Genomic DNA, 14,415 nt, shown 5'->3' with positions numbered 1-14,415 from the left:
GTGTCTGTCCCTCTCCCCTTGGCACAAATAAGTGACACAGCAGTGTCTGTCCCTCTCCCCTTGGCACAAATAAGTGACACAGCAGTGTCTGTCCCTCTCCCCTTGGCACAAATAAGTGACACAGCAGTGTCTGTCCCTCTCCCCTTGGCACAAATAAGTGACACAGCAGTGTCTGTCCCTCTCCCCTTGGCACAAATAAGGCCAAACCTGGCCGCAGGCAGGAGAACTTGGTGTGAAGCTCCTTCCCTGCTGCTGTTAAACTCTCCTGCCAGCATGTGCCATCCCTCAGAGGGAGAAGGAAGATCCAGCCCTGTGCTGAAGGCCAGCACCAAGCTGTGGGTTGGGTTTATTTACACTCCTCCCTGTGTCAGATCAGAATTAGCAATCACTGATCAGCACACCTTGGCCTGAGGAGGACAGACCTGGCACTCTGGGGAATGTAAGGGAAAAATGAGGGCACCTCAGAGCCTCCCATCCCCTCCCACAGAGCTCAGCAAACTCTGGAAAAGTGGCAAGCAGGGTGAAAGGCAGGACAGACTCCTCGGGGAGGCTTCCTGGGTTTGCTGTGTGGGCACAGAGGTGATGCTGATCTTGCCCAGGAAATGCCCAGCCCCTGTGTGAGAGCTGCTGCAGCCACCACAGCAGTGGGACTGAACAAGGGCACCTGTGTTTAGCCCTGGTTTTCTCATCAGATCTTTGTCCTAAATTCATTTGGGTTATAGTGCTTGTGAATTTAATCCTAAACCACTAAATAACTGACTTATCCAAACACTTTTTTGCTGTACAGCCTCAGATTTTTTTTTTTTTGATGCATAAAGATTGCATCCCTTTTATTTCCATAAGATCTCAGACACTCAATATAATGCAAATGGAACCCAATACACCTAATCTGCTGCTGCTTTAACCAGGCAGAAGCTCCTCTGTAATTAATTTATTAATCTATTTCGTCCAAGGTTGGTGTCCTATTTCAAACATTGATAACTGCTGATAATTCTTGTGTGGTTGATTACTTGAGTGCAGAATTGAGTTTCCTGGGTGACAGCTGCAGCCTTGCAGAGAAAACCTCACTGACCCCAGTTACAAAGTGATCTCTTGTATGGACCTCGAATAGCAAGTTATAGATGGGAGATACTGTGTATTGGTTAGAGTTACTGATAAAGCTGAAATAGTTTGCTGAAATACCTTAAAAGTTTCAGAATTGAAAATTAAACAAGGAACCTCAGAAAATCAGGGCCTCCTCCATATTTTTTGCTTCTAAAGAGTGTTGATTTCATCTCACTTCACTCTCACTCAGTCTACCAACAGACAATGCCCTGAGCCCAGCAGGTTTATGGAACTAGAAGTAGTATTTCTATTTCTACCAATATTTTTCTACTCTAGTCACACCTAGTACCAGGCAGAATAGAGATTTATGGTTGGCTTGGTTTTTAGAGAAAAGCATTGCCAAATGTCTCTGAAATAAAAAGGAAGGTCTGGTTCATTTTAGGTGACTCATCTAAACTCAAGGCTGCTTTTGAGTTTTATCCAAGCTGGTTCTTCCATCTCTCTTTGCAAGAGTTATGTGTAGGAAATGGAGCTAAACTGGAGTCACATTTGCACAGGGGGTTGTTGCAGAGCACAGGGACTCACCTGGCATGTGCAGTCAGGATGGAACCTGGTCAGGGAGAGCCAGAACCAAACCCTGTCTGAATCCCTGAGTTCTGGGAAAGCCATGCACAGGCTCAGACTTGGGAAATACCTGTAAGGGACCTAAGGGACCAAATGGATCCCAACCTTGGGTCCAGGCCCAGTTCTTAACAAATTTTATTTTCAGAGAATCCCTGAGAAACATTTTGTGGGGTCTATTTTTGCTGTTGTTTGGGTTTTTGGGGTTATGTTGGGGAGTATTTAGTCTTTTTTTTTTTTTTTTTTTTTTAATTACAGCATGGCTGCTTTTCTCTATCTGCTTCCAGCCACTTCAGAGCAGGTATGGATGGAGTTGTAATTCACTTTCCTTAGCAGGTGGCAGGTAAAATCCTATGATATTCTGTTTCCCTCTCATGCTGACCATACAGTCACAGGGGGGTTGCAGAATATACAGAAAACATTTTTTACCTTTCTTTCCCTCTCTTTAAGACAGAGGAGCTTTTTCCAGATTTAGTGTGATGTCTAATGATGCATCTGCCTAAAAAGAAGAATGTCTAGGGGATTAATTGCACTGCTAATTGGTGTTCTTAGATATGGTGAAGCAGGAGTATTGAATGTAAGAACAAGGAAGCCTGTGAGTTATAATTACATGCTGAATTCTGACACGTGAAATTGTTGTTAGTTTGCTTCTTATTTAAATGATGGGTGATCCAAGCAGCTTTAGCACCGTGGCAGTGCTAGTACAGCTGTGATTAACAATTAGAAGACACCCAGGGTCTTTTGGAAAGAGGAAACCTGTCTAGCCAAATCTCTTCTGTTCTCTGAAATGACACATTCCCCTCCGTAATTCTCTGGATTTTGTGACACTGTCTAGTCTGGAAGCACGGGAAAGGAGGATCAGCCTGCTGGCTTTGCTGTCACTAGCCTTTGTCTGCTTTCTCAGTTCCAAATCCTGTCCCAAGCTGATGTGAGCAGCTGCCACCCCTCAGCCTGAGCTCCTCACGCTGCTCTTGTCTGGAGAGCAGGAGCTGCCTTTGCTCAGGACCCTGTGGCTCCCAGAGCTGCAGAGCCAGCACCCAGCAGTGCTGAGGGAGGGAGATGTGCAGCTGAACTGGAACCTGATGGTGGATTACTGTCTTAGGTCATTCATTGAGTTGCTATGATTTCCTCATTAACGACAAAGCTGCAATATAATATAACAGAACTGAGAGGCCACGATGTATTTTCTCCTGTCGTTCAGAGGGTGGGGTTGGAGGGGCAGCTGGGTTTAAAGTTTAGCTGGTATACTTTAAACTCTGTGTACATAACCTTGGAGGACACAGGGGTGGGAAGGGGTCCGTGGTTATTTTGGTGGGATTGGTAAACTTCAGGATGTTTTTGTTTAAAGAGTAAGGTATTTAATTAATGACATTGTACAAAGAGCTATTAATTTAAATGGTGCTTTTGTTCTCCTACCCCAGACCTGTCTAACTTTTCTTTTTGGCAAGCCTGCAGCAATGCTGATCATGTTGACTTTTGTACCTTGGGGGAGTGTGTAGAAGGGGAGGGGAAATGCTTTTCTCTTCAGATAAATAATGTTGCCCATAGTTAACTTCCTGCTTGGATACATACCTTGAATTCCCCTTGTGCTGAATTTTTATGTGAAGGTCTCTTCAAAGGGACAGAACAAGCAGAGGTTATTCCAAAAGATCTCAACTGTATCATCTTGTAATATATTGCAGCTTTATGCCAATGATTCCTTGCTTACCTGTACACAGTCCATGCATGTTTTGAACTAATTTTGCATTCTCCATTTGTGGTGAGTTATTTAGCATTTTAACCACCTTTTGTGCCATTCAACTTGTACAGAAAACATTTTTATTGACGTTTTAAAGGGAAGGGGAAGAAAATAAAAAGACCCCTTCTGCTCTCTAGTTGTAGGTAGAACTCAGTTACTTAGCAAACAGATGTAGATGAGTGGTTGTAGTGTTAGAAACGTTGGCTTGCTCGTGAACAAGCTCTTGAGAGTAAATGCATGGTCCTGTACCTCTCTTTTCTTAATTAGCTCTTCCTTTCCTCCTGGAAAGATTCTCTCTCTCTCCCTCTCTCTTACTCTTTGTCTCTCTCTCTCTCGTGGTTGTAAAGTACAGATTTGGGCATAAATAAAATGATAAATGACCAGGTTTGAAAAGCAGTTCTCAACAGGTTCTCTCGGGGAACGTATTTCTCGCAGTGCCTTGCCTTGGCACGTTGATCAGATCCAACTTGCAGGATACAGCAGGTGGAGATCAGTCCCCAGTGCCTCTGCTCGAGCTGGGGAGCGAGTCCAGCCCTTGGAAGTTTGGCTCTGGTGGAGGGTGAGGTGCTGCTGGGCCACTGCAGCTGAGGCAAGAGGCACGAGCGGCGTCGGCCGTGGCCCCCACTCCTGGTGCTGGTGGTGATGTCCTGGGACTCATCCCACGGCCCCTGATTTGCGGAGTTTGCACACACTTTTGATTTTCCTGGATACACAGCGAGGGGGTGGGGATGGGATATGGGAATTATGTTGTTGGGGGGGTCTGTAGACAATTCCTTCTCCACGCTCCCAGGCTCTGAGTTGAGTACAAGGGGCTTCTTGTTTGTTAGCTGTGGTTCTGTTGGCAGTGGAAGACAGAAAACGGGCAAAGTCTTGGAAAAGATGGGGTCACTCACAAAGACGCATTTTGTAAGAAATGGACTTAAAGAAACCCCAAAAAGCCGTGCCACAAAATCACAAAGTGTACCTAGATCCACACCTCTATTCCCTATGGCTCTTCTCCCTTAACAGAATTTCCTTTTGTCAGATTTGACTAGGAAAAAATTCCATTTTTGTGAGGTGTTGTGAACTGTTTTTACTACTTGTAATAACCATCCCGGGTCTGAGTATTCTTGTAATGCAATGCCATGCAGCAGAGAACCTGTCCACTTTATAGCTTTGCTCTCAATATTTGTTACTCATTGTTTTCTCATCTAAATGTACATTTGCAAGATGTGTGTAATGTCATTTTCAAAAAATAAAATTTGGTTTCAATATTTAGGCCGATAAAAACCTTTCTGAGGCTTTTATTTGTCGGGTGTGTGTTGACTGTGACTTGTGAATTATAGAAGAGTCGTGCATTTTGATACCTCAGCTTTCCCAACTCTGCCCCACTTGTATAAATGCAGAAATAAAGAAAAAAAAAGAGGCTGGGGAGGAAATTTGATGTCCCTGAATTAATTAAGACACAAATCTGCCTGACTGAAGCAGCCCAACCTGTGCAGGATCCTTTTGCCTAAAGGAATGGGATCCTTGTGGGTCCCGCTCTGGGAGAAAAGGGGAAAATAAGGGCAGCTCTGTCCCTGTGTGAGCACTGCAGATAAAACTGTGGATTCAGAGCAGCAAATGTGGCCCCCATCTGAACTCTGCCCTGGCATCCAGGGCCTGGGCAAAGCCTGTGCAGTCCCACATCAGTTTGGGGAAGTTTGGTGAGACTTGAGAGCTGCACTGTGTTTGTCCTGCCTTCCCACAAAGGCCTGAAAAAACTCCCAAGTTTTCCCTTCCCAGCCTCTCTGTCAGAACCACAGTGAGGACAAAAGCTTTCTTCCCTGTGAGCCCTGAGAAATGACAATAAAGCTTAGGCTACCAACCCATCACCTCCCTTGGCAAAGCGCTGGCACCCACTTGTGCCTGGACAGGCCAGAGCAGCACAGACAGTGCAGTTCTGTTTGCAGGGAAAGGCCACATGGAAAAAATGCAGTTCCCATCATGAAACCAGGAGAAAACCACACTCAGGGCAGCCTTTATGGGCTGAAACTGAAGGAAATGTTACCAGAAAAGCAGAACGAGTGCTTTAGAAAACTCTCTGCTTGTGTCCCTGCACACTCGAGGAGCCAACAACAAAGCACCCTGGTGTCTCTTTCAGGGGCTGTGTGTTGGATCAGGTCAATAAAATCCTGCAGGAAGTGCTCCTGCCCATGCAGAATGTTCTGGAAATGGCAGATTTAAAACCTGCTGTGCGCATCTATCACAGCTATTCCGGGGACTCCGGAGAGAGTTAAAAGGAAATGTAAATGCTGGTAGTGTGGCACCCCCAGCCAGCACTGCAAGCCATTGGAAATGATGCTGCTGTCTTAGCAGGAATTCCTCTGGCACATATGGAATCACTCCAAATTTACTGTTGTGTCAGTGAGAGTAGAATTCAGCTTCCACAGCCCAGCCTTTCTGCTGCATCTAGACAGAAATGAACTTCAGGGATCCTGGAATATGCTGGCACATCTGAGCAGCAAAAGTGTTTGCTCCTGAAAAGTCTCAGTCCAAGTGTGCCAGCCCTGTGTGCTATCAGTTGCTTGGACTGAAGTAACTTCTGGCCTGGTTCAAAACCCCTCGGCTGCTGTCTTCTGCTTTTCCTGGTTTGTGAAGACAACAGGGGAGGATTTTAGATCCCTGGAAATTGTGCTCAGCATCTGTGTTCAGATTTTGGGCTTCTTGAGCCTGGGTTATCAAATCTGGAGTTTGACCCTGCTCTCTGCTGCTCCCTTTCACCATCTGCCATCAAATCTTGTGATTTAAAAAGCTTTTTTCAGCTTGTCACCCCGGGCTGGCTCTGTGCTGTGCTCCAGACAACACACCAGGCAATGCTGGTCCACGTTCTAAAGCAGAGGTGTCCCGAAGGATGGGAGTGACCAAAACCATGGGGAGATTCTCCAGGGAGCTGTGAAAACCCCTGAGTGGGATGAACACCCCAGTGGCACTGCTTTAATTGTATCAGTGCTTTGTCAGCCTCCTCGGGCTGACCTGCATCTTTAGCTGCCTTAAAAGCTTATTCAGAAGCTTTTACTATTCATATATTCTGAACATAAGAGACCTGACTAAGAGCTCCCTGGCCTGGTTTTGGCTGGGAGAGAGTTAATTTTCTTCCCAGGAGCACCAACTCCAGGTTTGGGGTCAGTGTGAGGATAATGTTGATAACACACTTGTTTTCAGTCATGGCTAAGCAGTGTCTGTGCTCAGACTTCTCAGCTTCTCATGCCCTGCCAGTGAGGAGATTTGGGGTGTGAGGAGCTGGGAGGGGTCACAGTCAGGACAGCTGACCCAAACTGACCCAAGGATATTGCAGACCATCTGGAGTCATGCTTATCAAATAAACTGAGGGAAAGCCATCCATGAGCTGGACAACTGCATTGTGCATCACTTGCTTTGTAATTCTCTTTTGTTATCATCATCATGATTAGTTTCTTCCTGTCTTTATCTTGACCCACGAGTTCTCTCACCCCTTCCGACCCTCTCCCCATCCCCTGGGAAGGCAGTGAGCGAGTGGCTGTGTGGGGCTGGGGTTAAACCAGGCCACCTGAGATCATCCCCTGTGTGACAGGGGGCAGGGGCTGAGCTGGGCAGCACTGCTGGGGTCCTGGAGGCAGCACAGCTCCCTCGCTCTCTGATGTGGCCTCGGTGTCTTTGGGGACAGGGCAGGGTCCCTGTGAGTGCCACAGCCCGTGGAAGAGAACACCGGAGGAAGCAGAAAGACCTTCCAGAGGCACTGGGGGCTGCTCCGGTCTCCAGGGTTGGTGGAACAGGAGAACTCAATTACTCTTCTTGGGGACAGGAGGGGGACAAAGATGCCACTCTGACATGGCCTCAGTTTTGCAGATAAATAAGGCACCAATGCCAACATAAGGTTGAATTAGCACAGGACAGAAGCCTGGCTGGCCAATGCAGCCAAATCTGTCATCAGCCTGTAAATGGTGTTTCTTCTGGTGCTGTCTAGAAAGGTGAGCAGCACCTAGAGCAAGGTGGAGCAATAAAACCTTCATTTTAAATTAACACATGACCAGCCTGGCCTCTGGAGAGTGACACATTTGTGCAAGCCGGAAAGAGAATCTTTGCAAAATGCCATTCTGTCACAAATTGTCCATGCTTTAATTAAGAATTCCTCATCAGGGAGGAAGATAATGATGAGGGGAGGAACACAGTTGATCTGTAATGAAATCAACTCTCAAATGAGGTCGCCCACCCATGCACTGCTTGTGCACATGCAGCAGGAGCAGGAGCCAAGTGCGGGGAGATGAGGCCAAGCTTTTGTAGCTCTGCAAATGAATGGGTCATGCTTTGGGTGGGGAGGGGACACGGGGGGGGTAATGCAGTTACGTGCTGGAGAACTTGAGGACAAGGGCAAATGTGTCCTCCCGTGCTCTCCTCTTAAAGGACAATTCCCTTATTCCTGTGTCTCGTGACAAAGTACCCTGGAACAGGCTCCAGGCACACACAGGCCAATGCAGCATCCCCACAAGGCTTACCCCATTAAAACAGAAACTAAATTACACCTTTCTGTCCCCTTGACACAGATTTAGTACATAAAACCAAGCCTACCCTTAATATCCTTACATCTTTAAATGACTCACCATATTCTGCTTTTCTGGTCAGAAAAGTAGAACGGTTGTGACTCCAAATGCCAGGCCCAGAACTAGGAAAAGAGTATTTAGAGCAGTAGGCCACAACTCAGGAGACTTTCAGCTCTTGATGTGGCCACAGGTTTCTGTGTCACCTGGGGAATCACCTGGGACCACACTAAAAACACAGCAAGTGCCCAAAGTGAGCTTAGAATTTCTTTGGTCTCCAGGTGCCAGCAGGATGGGGATAATCACACCTTCAAACTCCACGTGAAGAGATTCACCTGGGAAACTACAACAGCTGCTAAGAGTTACCAGTGCAGGAAATCACCAGCACTGTGAGAGCAGAGCTGGCATCTGAAACTGCAAGACAAACCTTCACTAAATTAAAAAATGGCACTGCATGATCAAGTGTCCAAAGTGAAACATCCTGGGCCCCAAAGCAGATGTGAACTGCAGTGAGCATGGCCTGGGCACTGCAAAAAAAAACCTAAAGCTTGGTGCAGTGGGTTCTGTCTGGGAGTGCAGAGCTGCTCCTATGCTGCGGGAGGCTTGGACAATGTTCCTGCAGCAGCAGCAGCATCCCACAGAGCAGGAGTGACAGGGCAAACGTGAGCCAAACCCCGTCCAACTCCTGCCAGCATTAAACAAAGCTCTGATTTCAGGCTGTGTGAGAGGGGCAGCGCTCCTGGAGGCCTTGGAATCGCTGATGGAGAAGGGGAATGTGCTAAGCCTGAGCACATTCTCATGACCCTGAGACAGGAATGGCTTTATCCAAATCCCACCGAGAAACAAGAGTGCTACAGGCAGTTTTAAATATTTAATGTTTACACAACACTCGGAATACAAATGGCAATTCAAAGAGAAGGGAACTCCTGTCTCTGTGAGCCCCTCAGGGAGTTTTCTCTTCATGTGTGTTTTTCAGCTTGATTGACGCCTGCCCACACAGACGGCAAATGGCAGCAGGGGATGTGTCCTGTGTGCCCCAAAAACACCCGTCCTGCTGCACTGCACAGGGCCCTCCCTGCCAGAGAAGTGGGGAAGAACTGGTGATTTCAGCTCCTTTAGTCCCTATGCCAGCCCAAGCTTTATTTCACTGCCAGCTCTGCCCATTCAGCTCGTTCCACCTTCTTCCCACTGCCGTCAAGTGAAGCTGCTCCAGGTTCTCGCAGCAGGATCTTTGCTATAACTCCAGCTCAGCCCCACAAGGAGTTCTACCACTACAGCTGCTCTCCCACCCCAAACCCACAGTTATTTCAGCTCCAGTTCCACAAGCTTCATTTCACTGCCAGCTCACTTTCCACTCCAGCTCTACATCTCCCCACTGCTGATAGGTGAAGCTGCTCCAGGTTCTCAGCAGGATCTTCATTTTGTCTCCAGCCCTTCAGTCCCTACCCTGTCCCTGTCCCACAGGGGTTTCACCCCCAGCCGTACCACATTTATGTCTTGCCAGCTGTGCTGCCTCAGCTCCAGCTCCTCAGTTTCCCTCTGCCCCCGGCTAAAGGCTGCTCCTGGTTCTCACTGCAGCCCAGGGCTGTTGACAAGGACACAAATCAGCCACTGCCATCACTTCGGTATCTCCATGAGCTGTCACACCCATCCCAAACGGGCACTGCTGATGAGACCTGACCCCTAACACGCACCTTCCACAATCCCACCCCAGCCGGCAATAGGGGCGAGGAACAGCCACTGAGCCCCGGGCTCCCCATCCCAAAACGTGCCCTTGGGCCGGTTCTGAGCTGCGGGAACCCCTCTGAGAATCCACCCCTGGCTGGCCTGGAAGCCCCTGGGCTCCATCCCTTCCTTCAGCTCCATCCCCTTCTCTGTGGGATTTATTTCAGCTCCACGTGGGTTTGGCTCTGCCTCCAGTCCCAGGGCTTTATGTTCTCTGTGGCCCCAATCCTACAGCCTTCATTTAATAAACACTACTTATCTAGTAAGAGAATAAAAAAATAGAATAAAAATAATGCAAAACATTAGTGGAACAAGAGAGCAACATAATAATGGAATCAAGCAACTTTATTGCCTATACTTTTAAGATTACTTCCAGCTCCACGGGGCCGCATCCCGCCCACCCCTCATTCGGGGACAACTCTGCTCCCACAGGCTCCGCACCAGCCTCCAGCGGCGCCGCTGCCCGACCCGCACGGGGCATGGCGGGCACTGACGGGGCCGGGCCGAGCACCAACACCGCCCTGGGACGCCGCCCGCTCGAGGGGGTGGGATGGGGTCCGGTCCCCGGCCCGAGGGGTAGTGAGGGGCTGTGAGGGGCCCTGACCCGGCCCCTCAGCGCTCCCCAGCTCCCGTACAGCACTGCCGCCCGCGCTTCCCGCGCACGCTATTTATAGCCCCGCCCCGGCCCCCCAGCCAATCCCAGCCCGCCCGTTCCCGCCCCGCTCGTCCCCGCGCTCCCCGCTGTGCCCTCAGGCCCCGCTCCCGCCGCCGCTCCGGGGTCGATCCCGCCCGCTCCCCGCCGTCCCCCCGGGCACACTCCCGGCCGGAACGTGACCGGAGAGCCCCCGCCGGCCCTTCCCGGGCCCCAACAGCACCTGCTGGGGTTGCGGTGCCGGGCCGCGGCTCCGCCGAGTCCCGAAGCGGCGGCCGTGTAGATTGCGCCTCACGACAGCCGGGCTGAGGGGCCGGGCCGGACTGCCCGGGCAGAGCTTGGCGGGACCGCGGCCGCGTTGAAAGGGCGGCTGGGATTGGAGGGGCTTGGAGTCCCCATGGCATCCCGACAGTCCCCATGGCATCCCGACAGTCCCAATCACATCCTGACAGTCCCAATCACATCCCGACACATCCATCACAGCCGGACAGTCCCCATGGCATCCCGACAGTCCCAATCACATCCCGACAGTCCCCGTCACAGCCCAACACATCTATCACAGCCCGACAGTCCCCATGGCATCCCGACAGTCCCAATCACATCCTGACAGTCCCTGTCACAGCCCGACAGTCCCCATGGCATCCCGACAGTCCCAATCAGATCCTGACAGTCCCTGTCACAGCCCGACAGTCCCCATGGCATCCTGACAGTCCCAATCACATCCCAACAGTCCCTATGGCACCCGACAATCCCTATCGCATACCAACAGGCCCTATCCCATCCCGACAGTCCCTATCCCATCCCAAATGCCACTATCACATCCCAACAGTCGCTCTGCCATCCCAACGGTGATTTCAGCTCCAGCCCCACAAGCTTTATTGCACTGCCAGTTCTGCCGTTTCAGCTCCAACTCCACATCTCCACTTCCCCCACCGCCAGGTGAAACTGCTTCTGGTGCTCACGGCAGGACCTTTTTGGTTGCAGCTCTCTGAGGTTTCATCTCCAGCTCTAGAACGCACATTCCAACCGCAGCCTCACAGTTTTACTCCAGTTCAGCCATTTGCTGCCAGCCCTAGAGTGATCTCAGCTCCATTCCTATCGCAGCCCTACAGTCGCTATCCCGGCACCGCAGTGACTCCACCCGCTCCTCGCCACCCCTTCCCTGCCCCGGGAACCCCTGGTGACCCTGCCCGGGCCCCAAGGCCCCTCGGGGAGCTCCCACTGGCCCACAGGGCGTGGGAGGGCCAGGCAACGTGGGTGTTGGGGTCGGGTTGGCAAGACCCCAACAGTGTGAAAGTCCTTTTTCCCTAGCCCGGCAGCCAAAGAAGAGGTCTTGAAGGCGTGAAGCTGAGTTTTCAAGGTTGTTTATTTCTTCTTATCTAAAAGATTTTCTCTGTGACCTGCCGAGGTCCACCTAGTACAGAAGCCATGGCAGTCTGCTGCGAGCCCCGGGCATCTCCCACATTATATACTCAAAATGACGTGTACCATGTTTACAGTTCCCGTACCAATACCTAAAATCTGTGTTGGACAGTGTGTCCCTATCCTAGACCAACAGAAAAGTGTCACCATCACACCGAGACATGGAGGACAAGAAGAAGGAGGAAAAGGCTAGGGCACGGCCAGATTCCTCCATCTTGTATCCCTGAATTACATTCTAAAAAAACCCCAAAATTCTACTTTTTCACCCTGTGTCAATTCCCTTATTACACTACTCGAACCCTTTTGGCTTGTAATTCCTCATACAAAGTTGGCAGCCTCTCCCATGGGCTAAAATCGAAGCCACAGGTGTTTTTAACCTGTTGCCAAGATCCCTGAGCCCCCTGCCAGGGTCTGGAGACATCCAGAGCAGCCAAAGGGATGCTCTGGACTCCGACACAAGGGAGGGGTGGCAAGGCAAGGCGAGGCGAGGCGAGGCAAGGCAATGAAGGGCTAGAAAAGGCAAGGGAAGGGCAAGGCAAGGGAGGGCTTGGCAAAGAAAGGTGAGAGGGGAAGGGAAGGGAAGGGAAGGGAAGGGAAGGGAAGGGAAGGGAAGGGAAGGGAAGGGAAGGGAAGGGAAGGGAAGGGAAGGGAAGGGAAGGGAAGGGAAGGGAAGGGAAGGGAAGGGAAGGGAAGGGAAGGGAAGGGAAGGGAAGGGAAGGGAAGGGAAGGGAAGGGAAGGGAAGGGAAGGGAAGGGAAGGGAAGGGAAGGGAAGGGAAGGGAGCAGTAGGCAAAGCAAGACAGAGGGTATGAAGGCAAGGGAAGAGTAGGCAGGGCAAGGCAAGGGAACTCAAAGCAAGGGAGGAATATGCAGGGCAAGGCAAGGGAGCTGTCACACCTTAGCTACTTCTCCCTTCCCTTGCCTTTCTAAACCTTCCCTAGTCTTGCCTTGCCTACCACTCCTTTGCCTTGCCTTATTTTTTCTACCCCATCCTTGCCTTTCCCACCTTTTCCTTGCCTTTCCCACCCATCCCTTGCCTTTCCCAGCTCTCCCTTGCCTTTCCCACCCTCGCATCCCTGGGCGATGCCGCCACCTCGCGGCCAGCGGGCCCGTCCCCCCTGCCCGGGCTCGCAGGAGGGAGGCAGGGTGGATTCAGTGTGTGTCCTGCAGGGAAATAAATCCTGGGGCCCTTCCCTCGCAGGGCTGTTCCCCTGCTCCTCCTTCCCCCGTGACCAGCCTGCCTGAAAAATAACTCCAAACGCCCACTTCAAATCCTGGCTTGTCTTTTTAGAAATTTTTCTTCTGATTGTAGTTAAGGTAGCTGGGGGATAAAGCCGGCTCTGAACACTTCAGCTGCTGTGACAGCTGTAGACAGGGGCAAAGCACAGCCCCTTCTGTGCCTTCTGTTTTAGGGATTGTCTTCCTTTAACTCAGGGCTGTGCAGAAGGTTCAGTGCTAGCAAGCCATCAGTCTGGGACTGATCCTTTACTCCAACCCCTCCTGTCATTTATGCTTTGGGAGAAAGTAGGAAGGAACCTGATATCAAAATTCCACAATACGAAGGATGAGTGATCCAGGTTCAAAATGGTGTTGTTGAGCAAAATCAGGCACAACTGGATACACAACTCTGAAAATTTTCAGTGAATCTTGCTTAGTTTTCAGATTTCTTGGGCTCTTCTTTGTTCAAACTGCTTAAATTAGAAAGAATAGAGTAAACATGTAGGATTTAAGTTGAATCTCTGCTGGAAACTATCTCATGGTTTATTAATAAATTGCCCCATGAAATTAAGTGAATAATAGGTGAACATATCTCTGGTGGGACACAAGAACCTGGCAGTGGAGTGTGCGTGCATGTGATGGGCAGGAATTCCTGAAGGTATGACCAGGCTCTGAGCTCAAGGTGCTGAACATACAGATGTGGGGTATAGAAGACCTTGTGAAGGCAAAAGTTCTGGTGGTTCCTTGTGCTGTGGTGTCTCTTTACACAACAGGCTGGCTCTGGGCTCTGCTTTGCTGCTGAGGCTGCAGGAGGAGTCAGCCTTGGAAGGCAGCATCTGGAGCAGGGGAGAGCGTGGTGGAGCACTGTTCAGGGGGTGCCTGCAGGCTGTGCAGGAGAGCAGTGAGGAAATTCGGGACACCGGGAGATGCAGCACAGTCATGGATGGAAACCAGTTCATCCAGAGGAGGGGACACATCCACCAAGGAAGCTAAAGGCTGCGGGGCTCATTCAAGGATTTCAGGTACGACGTTGTAAGGTTAAATGGTTCACAATAAGTGAAACCTCTTTTCCAGGTTGTTTTTTTTTTCCGTTACTTGTCATCCATGTAGCTCATCTTGCTGCCTGTCCAAAGGAATTTCTGTTTCTGACAAGATTTCCAGCAAGAGCTCCTCCTCAGCCCAGACAAATCCCATCCAATTCTTGGATTATGCCACTCACATGAAAAAGTTCTCATGCTTTGGTTCTGCACTGGATCAAAGCAAAGGCAGCTACTGTGAGAACACGTCTTATAAGCTGTGAATATTATTATCAGCTCACAGAGTGGAATTTTGTTGTGCTCTTGTGGGAGTTTTCATGTTCTTCCCTCAGCTGTGCAAATGAATCACAGTGTGCGTGTAATATACAGGCATCAGCTTTTTATTATGATTTAAACTCTGGGCTACTTACTCAATCAGGAATTG

The 14,415-nt window shown here is 50.1% G+C and overlaps 1 protein-coding gene across 1 annotated transcript in view; it reads left to right on the top strand.

The window, feature by feature from the left end:
- Nucleotides 1-13,419: 13,419 nt before the first annotated feature.
- CAPN6 (calpain 6) overlaps nt 13,420-14,415 on the top strand; it is a 50,357-nt gene continuing 49,361 nt past the window's right edge. Inside the window, exon 1 of the mRNA XM_053989907.1 lies at nt 13,420-13,976. The gene's annotated coding sequence lies outside the window, so the exon portion shown is untranslated. The remainder of the gene's footprint in view (nt 13,977-14,415) is intronic.

Source organism: Vidua macroura, chromosome 14, assembly GCF_024509145.1.
Source record: "Vidua macroura isolate BioBank_ID:100142 chromosome 14, ASM2450914v1, whole genome shotgun sequence".
Lineage (NCBI taxonomy): Eukaryota > Metazoa > Chordata > Aves > Passeriformes > Viduidae > Vidua > Vidua macroura.
The sequence above is the reverse complement of the archived record's forward strand: the minus strand, read 5'-3'. Positions and strand labels throughout refer to the sequence as shown.